This window comes from Leucoraja erinacea, chromosome 6 (genome assembly GCF_028641065.1).
Source record: "Leucoraja erinacea ecotype New England chromosome 6, Leri_hhj_1, whole genome shotgun sequence".
NCBI classification, from domain to species: Eukaryota; Metazoa; Chordata; class Chondrichthyes; order Rajiformes; family Rajidae; genus Leucoraja; species Leucoraja erinaceus.
The window spans coordinates 29,995,770-30,011,187 of record NC_073382.1 but is presented as its reverse complement, the minus strand read 5'-3'; the positions used below and the strand labels follow the sequence as shown (position 1 = coordinate 30,011,187).

Below are 15,418 nucleotides of genomic sequence, written 5' to 3'. Positions count from 1 at the left end.
AGTTGTTCTACTCGCAATTCCGTGGTAAAGTCTTCAATCTTCAGATAAGTCAGAATAAATCTCAAAGGCTGTCCAGCTGAGATCTATTTTCTTCAGTTCCTATCCCTGGGAACCGGTCTTCAGTTCCTCTTCTGGAACTAATTCTTCTGACCTAATCTATCACCAGAGATCCAACCCAATCTTCTGTTTCTCTTCTTTGGGACTTATTCTACCACCTCTTGTCTGTGAGGTTTTGTTCGACTTGATATAGTGGCAGATTATTATATCATTCAAGGAATTGCTCCCTCTAGCCACTAGGAGAAAACAAGGGGTGAGGAGATAGTGTCCTTTACGCATGGAAGCTCTCCACGCGACATTCAAAGCCTCTCAAAAGATAAATCTTCATAACACAGTCTCTGGATTAATAGTTTCTTTATTGTTGAAGAAAACAGTAAGATATTCATCCAACTTTCTTCTTGATAAGCACATTTTAACCTTAGTCAAACTCCGTATGTCTCCGCATGGATCCGTATGGTCGAAAGATATACCTTCTTACCATGCTTCCTCTGAACTAAGCTAAAAAGCTAACAGCTTCTACGCAAGGATCCCAGTAGCAAACATGCCTACGACTACGTAATAAATCCCACCCGCAAAATTACAGGCAGACAAAATTTAAAGGCAAATGCCATAATTTATGACTCCCAAAATTAAGCCAAATGGCAACTACATGCAGTATGACATGTGATCATTGATATTTCCCCAATTTCAAGGCTTTTGTACCAGTAGGTTGCTCCCAGATTTGAATACAACATAATTTCATCTTCTGTGTAGGAAAGAAATGCAGATGCTGGTGCGTCAGCCTGGGGTGGGGTCTCAACCCGAAGCTTCGCCAATTCCTTCTCTCCAGAGATGTTGCCTGTCCCGTTGAGTTGCTCCAGCATTTTGTGTCTACCATCATTTCATCTTCTTGCAGTATACCATGAATGGAAGAATATGCAAATGCCAAGAAGAGCAGGAGAAGCTGTTTGAAGGTGGGATCTGAACATAAACCACATATTCAGGGTGCAACTATCTCCACCAGGAGATAATGACTGTCATATCTGCAGTTTAGAAAAAAAACATCTTCATTGAAATCTGCCATCAGCTCCAGTCATACCTTAAATCTTAGAGCAGAGAGAGAATCACATTGCCAGCTAGCTACCTACCAGGGGAATATCTCTAATTATCCTGGGAACCTATTCATGATTAGTGAGAAATAAGAACAAAAATGGGCAATTCACAGTCAGATCAGTAGTAATATTTCACTGCTATTTACAATTAAACCTAATGGGAATTAAATTCTGGCTGCACATGCTGAAATAAAATTGTAGTTTAATATAGGTGGAACTGTCAGCATTCATTTGGATTATTCAGTAAAACTGACAGGCGCTTCAAGCAACTGCGCATTTCCAGCTAAATGGAGGAGTCCAGCAGTTTCAGACAGTGATACCCTGTTCCTCCACCAATGAGCCTTTCCAACTGCAATCAGTTCAAATTCATTAACGTGTCAATATTTTATGCACTCTTTTTGCAGTATTAAACATTTAAATCTTTAAGTACTGATGGGAATGATTCTGGGTGCTCAACAGAGTTCAAATCATAAGTAACACTGAGCACCCTCTCTGGTTCCAAAAACCCTCTTTTAGAAGGAAAAATTACCATATTTATTTCTGTTCATTTCCATGAAAATGCACCTTTTATGTTTATCCCATACAGATATTCCAATTCTTTGCAAAATGGTTTCTGCAAAATGATAAAGAAGTAAATTGAATTTCTTGGTTTTTACTTTTGGATGTATGCTTCTTATGTCCATCTTGTAAGAAAATCCACTGCCTATGAGATAATGTCGCTGGATATTTGAGATCCCACGTATATCAAGCCAGTTTGAAGTATTTTTCAAAGAAGTGTCCTGACCAGAAACATCCCTATCAATGTTCTCCATGGATGCTGAGTTACTCCAGTATTCTGTGTCTTTTTATTGGTAAATCAGCATCTAGAGTTCTTTGTTTCTACAGTTTGAAAGTCACATCAGAATGGAGGAAATCAATATTTTGGAGATTGTATAATATTTGTAGGTCCTTTCTTCAAGATTTGCCGAGTGCAGCATCCCTTTATTGCTACAGTAATTAAAATACCTGACTAAAATTGTAACCAACTACATATAGGCTGGGAATAAACTGTGACTTACTCAATATAGGAAGAGGTATCTGAAGGGCTTTCAAATGGTTCTCTTGAATGAAGGAGAACACATTTGAAGTTTAAAAAAATGTTACAGCTATTGTATAAAATGACATGAGTGATTTAACACTTTCATATGTCATACTAATTTTTGATATCCACATAGGTTTTCTCACTGTGTACTGACAATCGCATTGGACCACTGTGTGAGGGTGAGTGTACTGTTTCTCTGATTAGCATTTGCAATGCATATCCATTTTGATAATGTCAGGTTTCACAGAGTCAGACTGAAGTACAATGAGACAAACTGTTTTGTTTTATTATTGTAAAAATACAGTTTATCTGACAGCACAAATTGTGCTGCTTGAAGCTATAGTTATTATCAACCAAAGTAAAACAGTTCTTATAGGCTTCATTGATTAACTCCAAACGTAGATCCTGGTCCTTGATTATCATTCAATGATTCATTGCACTGCGGGAATCAGGTTGAACTGGTTCTTCCTGCTGATTTCTGTGATTGTTGCTCGCAGCCTGTGCAATCTGCATCATCAGGGTGCTTAATATTAATGGTGGGTAGCGCTGCTTAAAGACGGATTCATGGAAGCACCTAGCAGAAATGCCACAAGCTTGGCAATCCAAGTGGTGAGTTGTTAATCTTTAATTATGTTTTGGCTCTCGGAGAAATTGAATGGCGTAACGGGAAAAAAAAAACATGCTGTTACATGATCAAATTACTCGGTAAAGCAATAGGCTGCATCTCTCTGACATTGCAGTGAGAAAATTGGTTAATGTAGATTCTCAGCAGATATTGCCTCTTCCTGACGTCCTTGTAGCTCCTTCAACTGGCTTGTCCAGCTCACTATGACCTCTCACATTCTCACATACTCCCAGAAAAAAACCTCTCCCAGCCCACCCACAACTAATTCCAATTTCTTCCAAGAAAGTTACAAAAAAACCTACAAAAATATTCTCTGGAAGTTAGATGGTAGAAGGTGATTTGATTTAATTTTAACTATTTCTATTGAATGGGAAATCTGAGACCAGGGGCATAGTCTTAAATTTAATGCGCAGCATTTCAGGAAGGTCAAAAAACACCTCTACACTCGATGGATAATAAATGTTTACAATGTGAATCCACAAATAGAGGTTTTAACCCTGAGATGAAAGTTTTTTTATTGCACAAAATAAAGAATGAAGAAAACAGTAGTGTGTATGCTGTTAGACCTCAGTTATAATAGAAATGGCTCAAAGAGTTTAACAGTCAATTGATTGATCAAAGTATTTTATTGTCCAGGCCTATTCCTTTAGTGTAAACGTTACCCCCAAAAAACAACTGTTTTTCAGCAATTGCACTATAAGCAATAAACAGCTATCTAATGAGCAGATAATGATTTATTTTTAAAAAACATGAGTGAGGGCTCCTTGTGTTTTAAATTGTGCTTATATATGCATAATTAAAGCAGGGCAAATGTTAAGTGCGGACCAGCAAAATGGCTATTGCATTTTCAAATCAGTGCGGTATCATAAATTACAACATTGTCCACCATGCAAATCATCAGCCATCGAGAAACTGCTGAAACCTTTGCTTTGTTTGCAAGGTGATTGGATCCACACAGCTCGGAAGTGATTGCTGAATGACTGACCTTCCAGCCTCCTGTCTGATTATAACCTCAAAGCATGGAGTTTAATCTCTTGTTTGTGCTTACTAGGTAGTTTCTCCTATCGGTGAGCCAATCTCTACCGAGAACCTTTTGGTTTGCCTGAATTTCTCAATCTCATGAGGTTCCTAAAAGTAACAGATCTCTGTCTTGCTGTGATACATGGGGCTGGGGAGGTCTGATATAGCATCTGCGATTGGCAGCAAGCACAGGTTCTCATTGGGGATGATCATGGGAGCAAGACAGTGCTGACATATTGGTCTCAGTAGGGAGAATCTTTATGCATCCTAAAAGAGGACGAAGATAGGTGTAGGGTTAATTCAATATATATTTACCTCTCCCAGGTGATTTCCAAGGAAACCCTTGGTGATGTTTCTCAGCTGTGTACTTATTTGTAGTTAGGATGGATGTTATCCACTCCCACTACCAAAAGAGACACACTCAAGAATAATGTTTTAAATATTACCCTGCCTGTTGCCCAGTAGGGCTAAACTTTCATGTGATCAGAAGTCTCACACCATCCCTAACTTTCAGAAGCTCAGCAGATTCATTGGTAAACATATTTCAGCTACATCCCATTTTCAGAGTCACAGACATGGACCAAGCAGCCCAATATCTCAATGCTCCATGTACTTCCAGCTGTCTTAATCCCAATGCAGCTACAAACTCCCTTACCAACATTGTAGAAATTAGCATAGAAGCAATTTTGAAAACATATGTTGCAACAAAACTATTAAAAAATGGGCACCACACAACAAAACCAGGCCTCAAAATCTATATTATTTGTGTTTTCCATTTTTGACTGTGTTTGGTTTTCAGTCTTCCATTCCTTGTGACTTCAACATTTCAGTAAATTCATTGGAATTACAGCCAATGATCCAATCACAAATTCTGCTAAACAACCACTCTGAGCAAGAAATAATCAGATTTTGCAAATACGCTAACTCACCATATAAAACGTGCTGAAGGAACTCAGCAGGCCAAGATGCATTGATGAAGGGAATTAACAGAAAAGGTCTCAGATCAGGATGCTTCTTCTGACTAATTGTCCTGACCCAAACCATTGTCTGTCCAGACCCCTTCCACAGATGCTGCCAGACCTGCTGAGTTCCTTTACTTTGTGTTTGGGTCAGGATTCCAGTATCTGTAGTTCCTTGTGTTTCCATATAGAAGAGGCTACCACCCAGCTTCTATTTTGATTCTTTATCTGCAAAAGGCTTTACTTTATCCTGTGAGAATCTGTGAACTGGCCACATTTTTGCTAGGTTCGATGTTGTTCCCTTTTGTAAATGGGTCGATTGTAATCATGTACTTGTCATTCCGCTGACTGGTTAGCACCAAACAAAAGCTTTTCACTATATTTTGGTACACGTGACAATAAACTAAACTCAAACTGAAATTCATAAGTAATTCATGGAATGATGGAGAGTCTGTACATAGAGCCTGTCGATATAGAATTTGTTCTTCAATTTTACACATGTTACTGCATATCTATTTACAATGACCATTTTCATATCCTCTATAATAGAATGATTTTGAATATATAATGAAACAGCTGGATCAATGCATTTTCTTGCTCTATTACTGTGCTCACAACCATCTTCATCTGAAGATGTTTTGAAATATATCCCCCTCTCTGTTTTCTCCACTGGCAGACAATTCAGCTCAAAGCATTTTGAGATAATGATCACAGCTTGGTCATGCACAAGATTTCCAGCTGCAGTCTTTCTGGCAAATCCTGTGCTATCATTAAGATCTCATTTGCATATGATTTTACCTGGAAGACCATAATTTCTCTTCAGCTGTACAAGGCTGATGAGGTACAGCCAGCTGGGTGTATCCAAGATCCAAATGTTATCATGATTTCTTCCAGCAAAAGGTCGTTTTAACAAATATAACCTAAAGTTTCCCTCTTTGAATTTTTACTCCAATTTTACTCCAATATAACAATGCCAGTCATCAGAAAAAAGCATATTGCTTCCATTTAGTTGCCAAACATTGCATTGTCGTTACTGGCTATCCATTCAGTTGCCTTGGGCATAAGCTAATACAATCTCTCTGCAATCGTCCTCATTTTTTCTATCTCCCTCTGTCCTCTTTTGTAATATTCCTTAATCTCTTTCACAAAGCTTGTGATTACCTGTATTAATCCATATGTTACTGCATGTCAGACTTTGTTTGATGAGCACTTCGGAATTATATTTTTTCTTATTATAAATGCTGTAGAAATACTAATTATTGTTCATTGATTTGCCTGTTTTCCATAATTTTATTTGAATATCGACACTTATCAGTATTGTATTTATCAGTATTCCAAAATAGGCAATTGCTGGTTGAGTAATTTTTGTACATCTGCAGTGTAATTCATAGGATCATTCTTTGCTGTAACAACAGGAGATTCAGTAATGGGCCCTTCACTGCAAACTTCCAAAGTGCCAGAAGCTCATCTCAATAAAGAATAGACAATAGACAATAGGTGCAGGAGTAGGACATTCAGTCCTTCGTGCCAGCACTGTCATTCACTGTGATCATGGCTGATCATTCACAATCAGTACGCTGTGTAGTGGCAGACTATTATATTGTTCAAGAGATTGCTCCCTCTAGCCACTTAGGAGACAACATGGGGTTAGGTGAATGCCCTAACCTGTCTTCACTACACCTCGTTCCTGCTTTCTTCCCATATACCTTGACTGCGCTATCTTTAAGAGCTCTATATAACTCTCTCTTGAAAGCACACAAAGAATTGGCCTTCACTGCCTTCTGAGACAGAGAATTCCACAGATTCCGGTAGGCGGCGCGGCTCTGGCCAGCAGCGGCCTCTGCAGCCTGTCCGCGTTTTTATTATTTTTGTCTGTGTTTTTATGTAGTGTTTGTTATTTTATGTTGGGGTGTGTGTGTGGGCATGTGGGGGGGGGTGGGTGGGAGGGGGGGGAAAACTTTTTGAATCTCTCTCCCTGCACTGAGACCCGACCTTTTCCTCGTCGTCGGGTCTCAGTCGTCATTGAGGCCGTAACGAGGAGCGGCCTCCAACAGGAAGAGACCGGGTGACTCAGGTGTCGACTCACCTCACCGTCGCGGAGCTGGCCGGGTCCGGAGCGGTGGAGGAGCGCTGCTGCTGCTGGTGCTGTTGCTGCTGCTGCTGCTGCTGCTGCTGCCGGAGAGTCGGAGGCTCTCTACAGGTCTGTGGACGACGGCGCCCACGGCCCCCTGGGGGGAGACCACTTTTCGGGGCTTCTGCGGCGGCGACTTCTCCCGCCCGAGTTGCGGGGTCGAAGAGCTCCTGGAGCGGGGCCTGACACCGCTGCCCTGCGCGGCTGGAATGGCCGTGGACTTTGCAAGCGCACACCGAGGGCTCTAACACCAAGACCCGGTGTGCGACCTCGCACCACCCGGCGTGGCTTTAATGGCCGCGGGACAATCGCCATCGCCAGCCGGGGGCTATGACTTTGACTCTGACATCGGGGGGGGGGGGAGAGAGTGCAGTGGAGAGATACGTTTATTTGGCCTCCATCACAGTTATGTGATGGATGTTTATGTTAAATGTAATTATGTTGTGTCTGGGGTCTATTTGTGTGTTATGTATGGCTGCAGAAACGGCATTTCGTTTGGACCTCCAGGGGTCCAAATGACAAATAAATTGATTCTGATTCTGATTCTGATTCACAACTCTCTGGGTGAAAAGGTTTTTCCTCATTTTTGTTCTAAATGGCCTATCCCTTATTCTTAAACTGTGGCCCTGGTTCTGGACTCCCCCAACATAAGGAACATGTATCCTGCCTCAAGCATGTCCAATCCGTTAATAATCTTATATGTTTCAATAAGATCTCCTCTCATCCTTCTAAATTCCAGTGTATACAAGCCCAGTCACTCCATTCTTTCAACATATGACAGCCCTGCCATCCCGGGAATTATTCTTGTGAATCTACGCTGCACTCCCTCAATAGCAAGAATGTCCTTCCTCAAATTTGGAGACCAAAACTGCACACAATACCCCAGGTGTGGTTTCACAAGGGCCCTGTATAACTGCAGAAGGACCTATTTGCTCCTATGCTCAACTGCTCTTGTTATGAAGAACAACATGCCATTAGCTTTCTTCACTGCCTGCTGTACCTGCATGCTTACTTTCAGTGACTGATGAACAAGGACACCCAGATCTCATTGTACTTCTCCTTTTCCTAACTTGACACCATTCAGATAATAATCTGTCTTCCTGTTCCTGCCACCAAAGTGGATAGCCTCACATGTATCCACATTAAAGTTCATCTGCCATGCATCTGCCCACTCACCCAATCTGTCCAAGTTGCTCTGCATCCTCATAGCACCCTCCTCACAATTCACACTGCCACCCAGCTATGTGTCATTTGCAAATTTGCTAATGTTACTTTTAATCCCTTCATCTAAATCATTAATCTATATATATTACTAAAACTCTGTTCTTGACCGGTTTTGGCTTACTGTGCTGCGGTTTCCAAGAGTACGCCGCCACCTACGACTGTCATTTTTGGCCACCTCGCTCAGAGGCCCCCTCCGCCGCTTGTGTGCCGAGTATTTTTCCCGTTGATGAAAATTGACAGAGATATATTAGTGTTTTTCCAACATTCCCCATTCTCTCTGCTGCCCCTGCTGGAGGGAGGGGGAGCGACTATAAAACCAGGAAGTGGTGTGCCTCAATCAGTCTCTGCAAGTGGTGTGCCTCAATCAGTCTCTGCAAGTGGTGTGCCTCAATCAGAGCTTTGAATGACACTGACAAATGTCTACAGCATTGTGAGTACCCTTAATTTGGTTTGAAAATGAAAATATGGTTAGAGGTAAAAAAAAGCACGTGCCTGCCAATAGTTTGTTGGGTTTTGGTTGAAGCAAAAAGGCACTCTCTTTCCCCCCCCCCTCTCCTCTTCCCCCCCCCCCCTCTCCTCTCCCCCCCCCCCCCTCTCCTCTTCCCCCCCCTCCTCCTCCTCTCCTCTCTCCCCCCCCTCTCTCTCCTCTCCTCCCCCCCCCTCCCTCTCCTCTCCCTCCATCTCCTCCTCTCTCTCCTCCCCCCTCTCCTCTCCCTCCTCTCCTCTCCCCCCTCCTCCCTCCTCTCCTCTACCCCCCCCTCCTCCTCCTCTCCTCTCTCCCCTCTCCTCTCTCTCCTCCCTCTCCTCTCCCCCCCCCCCCCCTCTCCCCCCCCCCCCCCCCTCTCATCCCCCACACGTTGGGGGAACAGACCCAACGGGTCTGCACTTGGTCTAGTGTATATTGTAAATAGCTGCGGTCCCAGCACCGAGCCTTGCGGCACCCCACTAGTCACTGCCTGCCATTCTGAAAGAGACCCGTTAATCCCACCTCTTTTTTTCCTGTCGGCCAACTAATTTTCCAACTATGTAAGTACCCTACTGCCAATGCCACTAATGTTGCCCATTAATCTCCTATTTGGGACCTTATTAAAGGATTTCTGAAAGGGCAGTGCGCTACATCCACTGGCTCACTCTTGTCCATTTTCCTTGTTACATCTCAAAAATTCCAGAAGATTAGTCAAGCATTCGTAAATCCATGCAGACGCAGACCGATCCCGTTAGGGCTATCCAAATGTGCTGCTATTTCATCTTTTATAATTAACTCCAGCATCTTCCCCATAATCGATGTCAGGTTAACTGGTCTATAACTCACGATCTATGAATCTATGACTCATTAGGAGTGCTATTGGTAGTTCTCATAGAAAACATGCTATTAGGAGTGCTCATAGATAACATGTTTCTTCTATTCTTGAGGGAGAGCAACCCAAAGCTTTTGGAGATATGTGAAATCTAGACGGAGAGACAACACTGGTGTCCAGATGCTTAAAATGAACAACTGTCTGATCACTGAGGACTGTGCGAAAGCAGAAGCTCTTGCAAACCAATTTCAACACATTTTCACCTAGGAAGATACGGAGCCTTCATCATTTCCAGATCTACCACCCAGCCCGTATGCTATTAAAATTGAGGTTGATGGTGTCAAGAAGTTATTGCTCAACATCAATACACCAAAAGCTATTGGGCCAGACCAGATAAAGAAAGGGAAGAACCGCTTTCGGTCGGCTCCTCCATGGAGAGGCGACTTTTTCCATGTTGCCTCCCTCGCGGCCTAACCACATGGATTGGAGCGGCCTTTCCCGGAGTCGGGCCCGGAGCATTGGCAGCAGGCGCCGCGCGGACTTTCCACCGCGGAGCGGGCGAATCCTTGCTGGGGGTCACCAGAGAGGAGTGCTCCGATCGCTGGCCAGGTGGCTTTGGCATCATGGCGGCTGTGGTCTGCGGAGCTTCTAGCCGCGGGCGTGGCGTGGACTTGCCGGCCGGAGCCTGAGATCCCTTGCCGGGGATCACCGGAGAAGAGCTCCGGCCAGCGGCCTGTGGCATCCTGAAGCCACGGTCTCTGGTAGGGAAATGCCGATTTGGGACCTCCAAGCCATGGAGTGTGTTCGACCATCCCTATGTCGGAGTTTTGATCATCCCGATGAGAGGGTCTGCACATCAGGCCATCCGTAGCAGCGACTACGGAGGATTTATGGCCCCGACCATGGGTGATCAATGGAGGACTGACTGAACTTTGTTGCCTTCCACCACAATGAAGAATGCTGTGGTGGATAGAAACATAGAAACATAGAAAATAGGTGCAGGAGTAGGCCATTCAGTCCTTCGAGCCTGCACCGCCATTCAATATGATCATGGCTGATCATCCAACTCAATATCTTGTACCTGCCTTCTCTCCATACCCCCTGATCCCTCTAGGTACAAGGGCCACATCTAACTCCCTCTTAAATATCGCCAATGAACTGGCCTCAACTACCTTCTGTGGCAGAGAATTCCAGAGATACACCACTCTCTGTGTGAAAAACAAAATTCTCATCTCGGTCCAAAAAGATTTCCCCCTTATCCTTAAACTGTGACCCCTTGTTCTGGGCTTCCCCAACATGGGGAACAATCTTCCAGCATCTAGCCTGTCCAACCTCTTAAGAATTTTGTAAGTTTCTATAAGATCCCCCTCAATCTTCTAAATTGTGTTTGTGTTAAATCTTATTGTGTATTTTGTGTTTTTTTTAAGTGTATCACTGCTGGCAAATTCATTTCACTGCACCTTCGGGTGCATGTGACAAATAAAATTGACTTTGACTTTTGAAAATCAAGCCCTCAAGATCGCAGCCGAAGAAATGGCTCCAGTTTTGCAGTTCATTTTCCAACAGTCGCTTGACTCGCATGATGTTCTGCTGGATTGGAAAAAGGCTACATCACTCCACTCTTTAAGAAGAGTTTAACCACCAACCCGGCGAATTATCGTCTTGTTTCATTAACAAGCACTTGTTTTATATGTTTTCCCTGTGACCGCATGGGTTTTCTCCGGTTGCTCTGGTTTCCTTCCACATTCCAAAGACGTGCTAATTGTCCCGAGTCTGTAGGATAGAACTAGTGCACAAGGTGATTGCTGGTCACCACTCGTTGGGCCAAAAGACCTGTTTCCATGCTGTATCTCTAAACTAAACGAAACTAATCAGTGTAGTACACAACTCTAGTGATATCTGTAGTTGGTGGTGTTCCCATGCATCTGATGCCTTTAACATTTTTGGTGGTAGAGTTCAAAGTTTTGGAGGTGTTATCCAAGTTGTTTCAACATGTAGCTGCAGTTGTCACATTGGGAGGACAATAAATCAGGGAATAAATGTTTAGATTACCAATGGGTTTAAATTAAATCTGGCTGCTTTGTCTTGGATACAGTTGAGCTACTTGAGTATCCAGGCTCTTAACTTGCTTCTTCTTGATAGTAAAATGGTTTTGGGGTGTCAGGAGGTGAGTAACTTGCCAAAGGATAGCCAGCCTCTAATCTGTTCTTATAACCACAGTTATTGTAGCTGGTCCAGCTGAATTTCTAATTGATAAAAGAGACCATTAAAGTGGTGATGATGTGATGATGCAGTCAGAAACAGGTGAATTGATCATGGGGAGCAAGGACATGGCAGGCCAATTGAATAACTATTTTGGTTCTGTCTTCACTAAGGAAGACATAAGTAATCTGCCGGAAATAGCAGGGGACCGGGGGTCAAATTAGATGGAGGAACTGAGTGAAATCCAGGTTACCCGTGAAGTGGTGTTAGGTAAATTGAATGGATTAAAGGCCGATAAATCCCCAGGGCCAGATAGGTTGCATCCCAGAGTACTTAAGGAAGTAGCGCCAGAAATAGTGGATGCATTAGTGATAATTTTTCAAAACTCTTTAGATTTTGGAGCAGTTCCTGAGGATTGGAGGGTAGCTAATGTGACCCCACTTTTTAAAAAGGGAGGGAGAGAGAAAACGGGGAATTACAGAACAGTTAGTCTAACATCGGTAGTGGGGAAACTGCTAGAATCAGTTATTAAAGATGGGATAGCAGCACATTTGGAAAGTGGTGAACTCATTGGACAAAGTCAGCATGGATTTATGAAAGGTAAATCATGTCTGACGAATCTTATATAATTTTTTGAGGATGTAACTAGTAGAGTGGATAAGGGAGAACCAGTGGATGTGTTATACCTGGACTTTCAGAAGGCTTTTGACAAGGTCCCACATAAGGGATTAGTATACAAACTTAAAGCACACGGTATTGGGGGTTCAGTATTGATGTGGATAGAGAACTGGCTGGCAGCCAGGAAGCAAAAAGTAGGAGTAAACGGGTTCTTTTCGCAATGGCAGGCAGTGACTAGTGGGGTACCGTAAGGCTCAGTGCTGGGACCCCAGCTATTTACAATATATATTAATGATTTGGACGAGGGAATTGAATGCAACATCTCCAAGTTTGCGGATGACACAAAGCTGGGGGGCAGTGTTAGCTGTGAGGAGGATGCTAGGAGGCTGCAAGGTGACTTGGATAGGCTGGGTGAGTGGGCAAATGCATGGCAGATGTAGTATAATGTGGATAAATGTGAGGTTATCCACTTTAGTGGCAAAAACAGGAAAGTAGACTATTATCTGAATGGTGGCCAATTAGGAAAAGGGGAGATGCAACGAGACCTGGGTGTCATGGTACACCAGTCATTGAAAGTAGGCATGCAGGTGCAGCAGGCAGTGAAGAAAGCGAATGGTATGTTAGTATTCATAGCAAAAGGATTTGAGTATAGGAGCAGGGAGGTTCTACTGCAGGTTACACAAAAAAGCTGGAGAAACTCAGCGGGTGCAGCAGCAACTATGGAGCGAAGGAAATAGGCAACGTTTCGGGCCGAAACCCTTCTTCAGGTTGTACTGCAGTTGTACAGGGTCTTGGTGAGACCACACCTGGAGTATTGCGTACAGTTTTGGTCTCCTAATCTGAGGAAATACATTCTTGCCATAGAGGGAGTACAGAGAAGGTTCACCAGACTGATTCCTGGGATGTCAGGACTTACATATGAAGAAAGACTGGATAGACTCGGTTTATACTCGCTAGAATTTAGAAGATTGAGGGGGTGATCTTATGGAAACTTACAAAATTCTTAAGGGGTTGGACAGGCTAGATGCAGGAAGATTGTTCTCAATGTTGGGGAAGTCCAGAACAAGGGGTCACAGTTTAAGGATAAGGGGAAAATCTTTTAGGACCGAGATGAGGATTGATACAAATACATCGATAGATGCTCCTGAACAGTGATGTAACCTGGGGTCATTGGGTGTTTTGGGTCTTTCAACATCAGACACCCTCACCCAGGCGACCCAGCCATGGTTGCTCAGACCACGACTTGTGTTCAGGTGGCATTCGCTCCTCCCCATGGACCTCCTCTCCTGATCCAAAGCCATCTCGAGGCCTTCTCCACTGCCCCTGTGTTTTTCTTGATGGCCCTTCTCCTCGCCATCCTGTTTATGCCCAGTGCACTCAAGGCTTTGTAGAGCGATTGCCTCGATGGGCATACACCTTGCCTTCCAGCCCTGCTTGCGGCAGTCTATGACCAATTCTTCATATTTGGCCATCTTCCTCTCGTGGGCCTCATCCAGACGGTCCTCCCACAGCACTGTCAGTTCCAACAAGACGATGTTTTTGGTCGTCACTGAGGCCAGGAGGATACCTGGCCTCAGGGCGGTCGTGGTAATGTGCTGTGGGAACTTCAGCTGTTTCAACCAGGTCTACGGAAAGCTGATAGTCCTGCGCAGTTGCCAGGATTCCTGATGGATTCCTGGCTGCTGTGGTTCTTGGCAGCTGCACTCCGGCCTTCACAAACGTGATCATCTGGGTGGTGGGGCGTTCTCCTCTGCAGCTGCTGATTCCCATGCTGCTGGCTTCTGCAATAACCATATAACCATATAACCATATAACAATTACAGCACGGAAACAGGCCATCTCGACCCTTCTAGTACGTGCCGAACACACAATCTCCCCTAGTCCCATATACCTGCGCTCAGACCATAACCTTCCATTCCCTTCCCATCCATATAACTATCCAATTTATTTTTAAATGATAAAAACGAACCTGCCTCCACCACCTTCACTGGAAGCTCATTCCACACAGCTACCACTCTCTGAGTAAAGAAGTTCCCCCTCATGTTACCCCTAAACTTCAGTCCCTTAATTCTCAAGTCATGTCCCCTTGTTTGAATCTTCCCTACTCTCAGTGGGAAAAGCTTTTCCACATCAACTCTGTCTATCCCTCTCATCATTTTAAAAACCTCTATCAAGTCCCCCCTTAACCTTCTGCGCTACAAAGAATAAAGCCCTAACTTGTTCAACCTTTCTCTATAACTTAGTTGCTGAAACCCAGGCAACATTCTAGTAAATCTCCTCTGTACTCTCTCTATTTTGTTGACAATGGGTTTGAGAACCTGGTTGTGATGCCATGTGTACCGGCCCTGCCCAAGAGCCTTTGGGCAACAGCTCAGGATGTGTTCCAACGTCCCCTTGCCTGAGCATTGCGGGCAATCTGGAGATCCCGCTTTGCCCCAGATGAAGAGGTTCGATGGGCTGGGCAGGACATCATACACTGCCTGGACCAGGAACTTGATGCGCTGTGGTTCAGCCTGCCAGAGCTCAGTCCAGGTGACTTTTCGGTCCATGGCCTGCTCCCACCTTGTCCAGGCTCCCTGCTGCCCCAATCCAACTGCTCTGGTACACCTCTCCTCCTCCACCTCTGCCCTCACTTCCTCCTGGACCAGCCTGCGCCTCTCCTTCCCCTTGGCCTTGTCAAACTGGGGAGATGGGAAGATTCCCAGGAAAAAAATGTTCACACAGAGAATGATGAATCTCTTGAATTCTCTGCCACAGAAGATAGTTGAGGCCAGTTCATTGGCTATATTTAAGAGGGAGTTAGATGCGGCCCTTGTGGCTAAAGGGATCAGGGGGTATGGAGAGAAGGCAGGTACAGGATACCGAGTTGGATGATCAGCCATGATCATATTTAATGGTGGTGCAGGCTTGAAGGGCCTACTACTGCACCTATTTTCTATGTTTCTATGTTTTCCTAGTGATAGCTATGCCATTGATCATCAAGGGTGACTTTCCATTTGCTGGAGATGGCATTTTGCAATGTAGTTATCACTTTGCACATATCAGTCCATGCCTGAATGGGATGCTTCATTTGTCATTGAGCTTCAAATGGATATAAACAACAATGAGACAT

The 15,418-nt window shown here is 44.1% G+C and overlaps 1 long non-coding RNA gene across 1 annotated transcript in view; it reads left to right on the top strand.

Annotated features, from left to right (window-relative positions):
- The first annotated feature begins 2,505 nt into the window (after positions 1 to 2,505).
- The window catches only part of LOC129697987 (uncharacterized), a 38,318-nt gene continuing 25,405 nt past the window's right edge, over positions 2,506 to 15,418 (top strand). The window contains exon 1 of the long non-coding RNA XR_008723601.1: positions 2,506 to 2,838. This is a non-coding gene — a long non-coding RNA (uncharacterized LOC129697987). The remainder of the gene's footprint in view (positions 2,839 to 15,418) is intronic.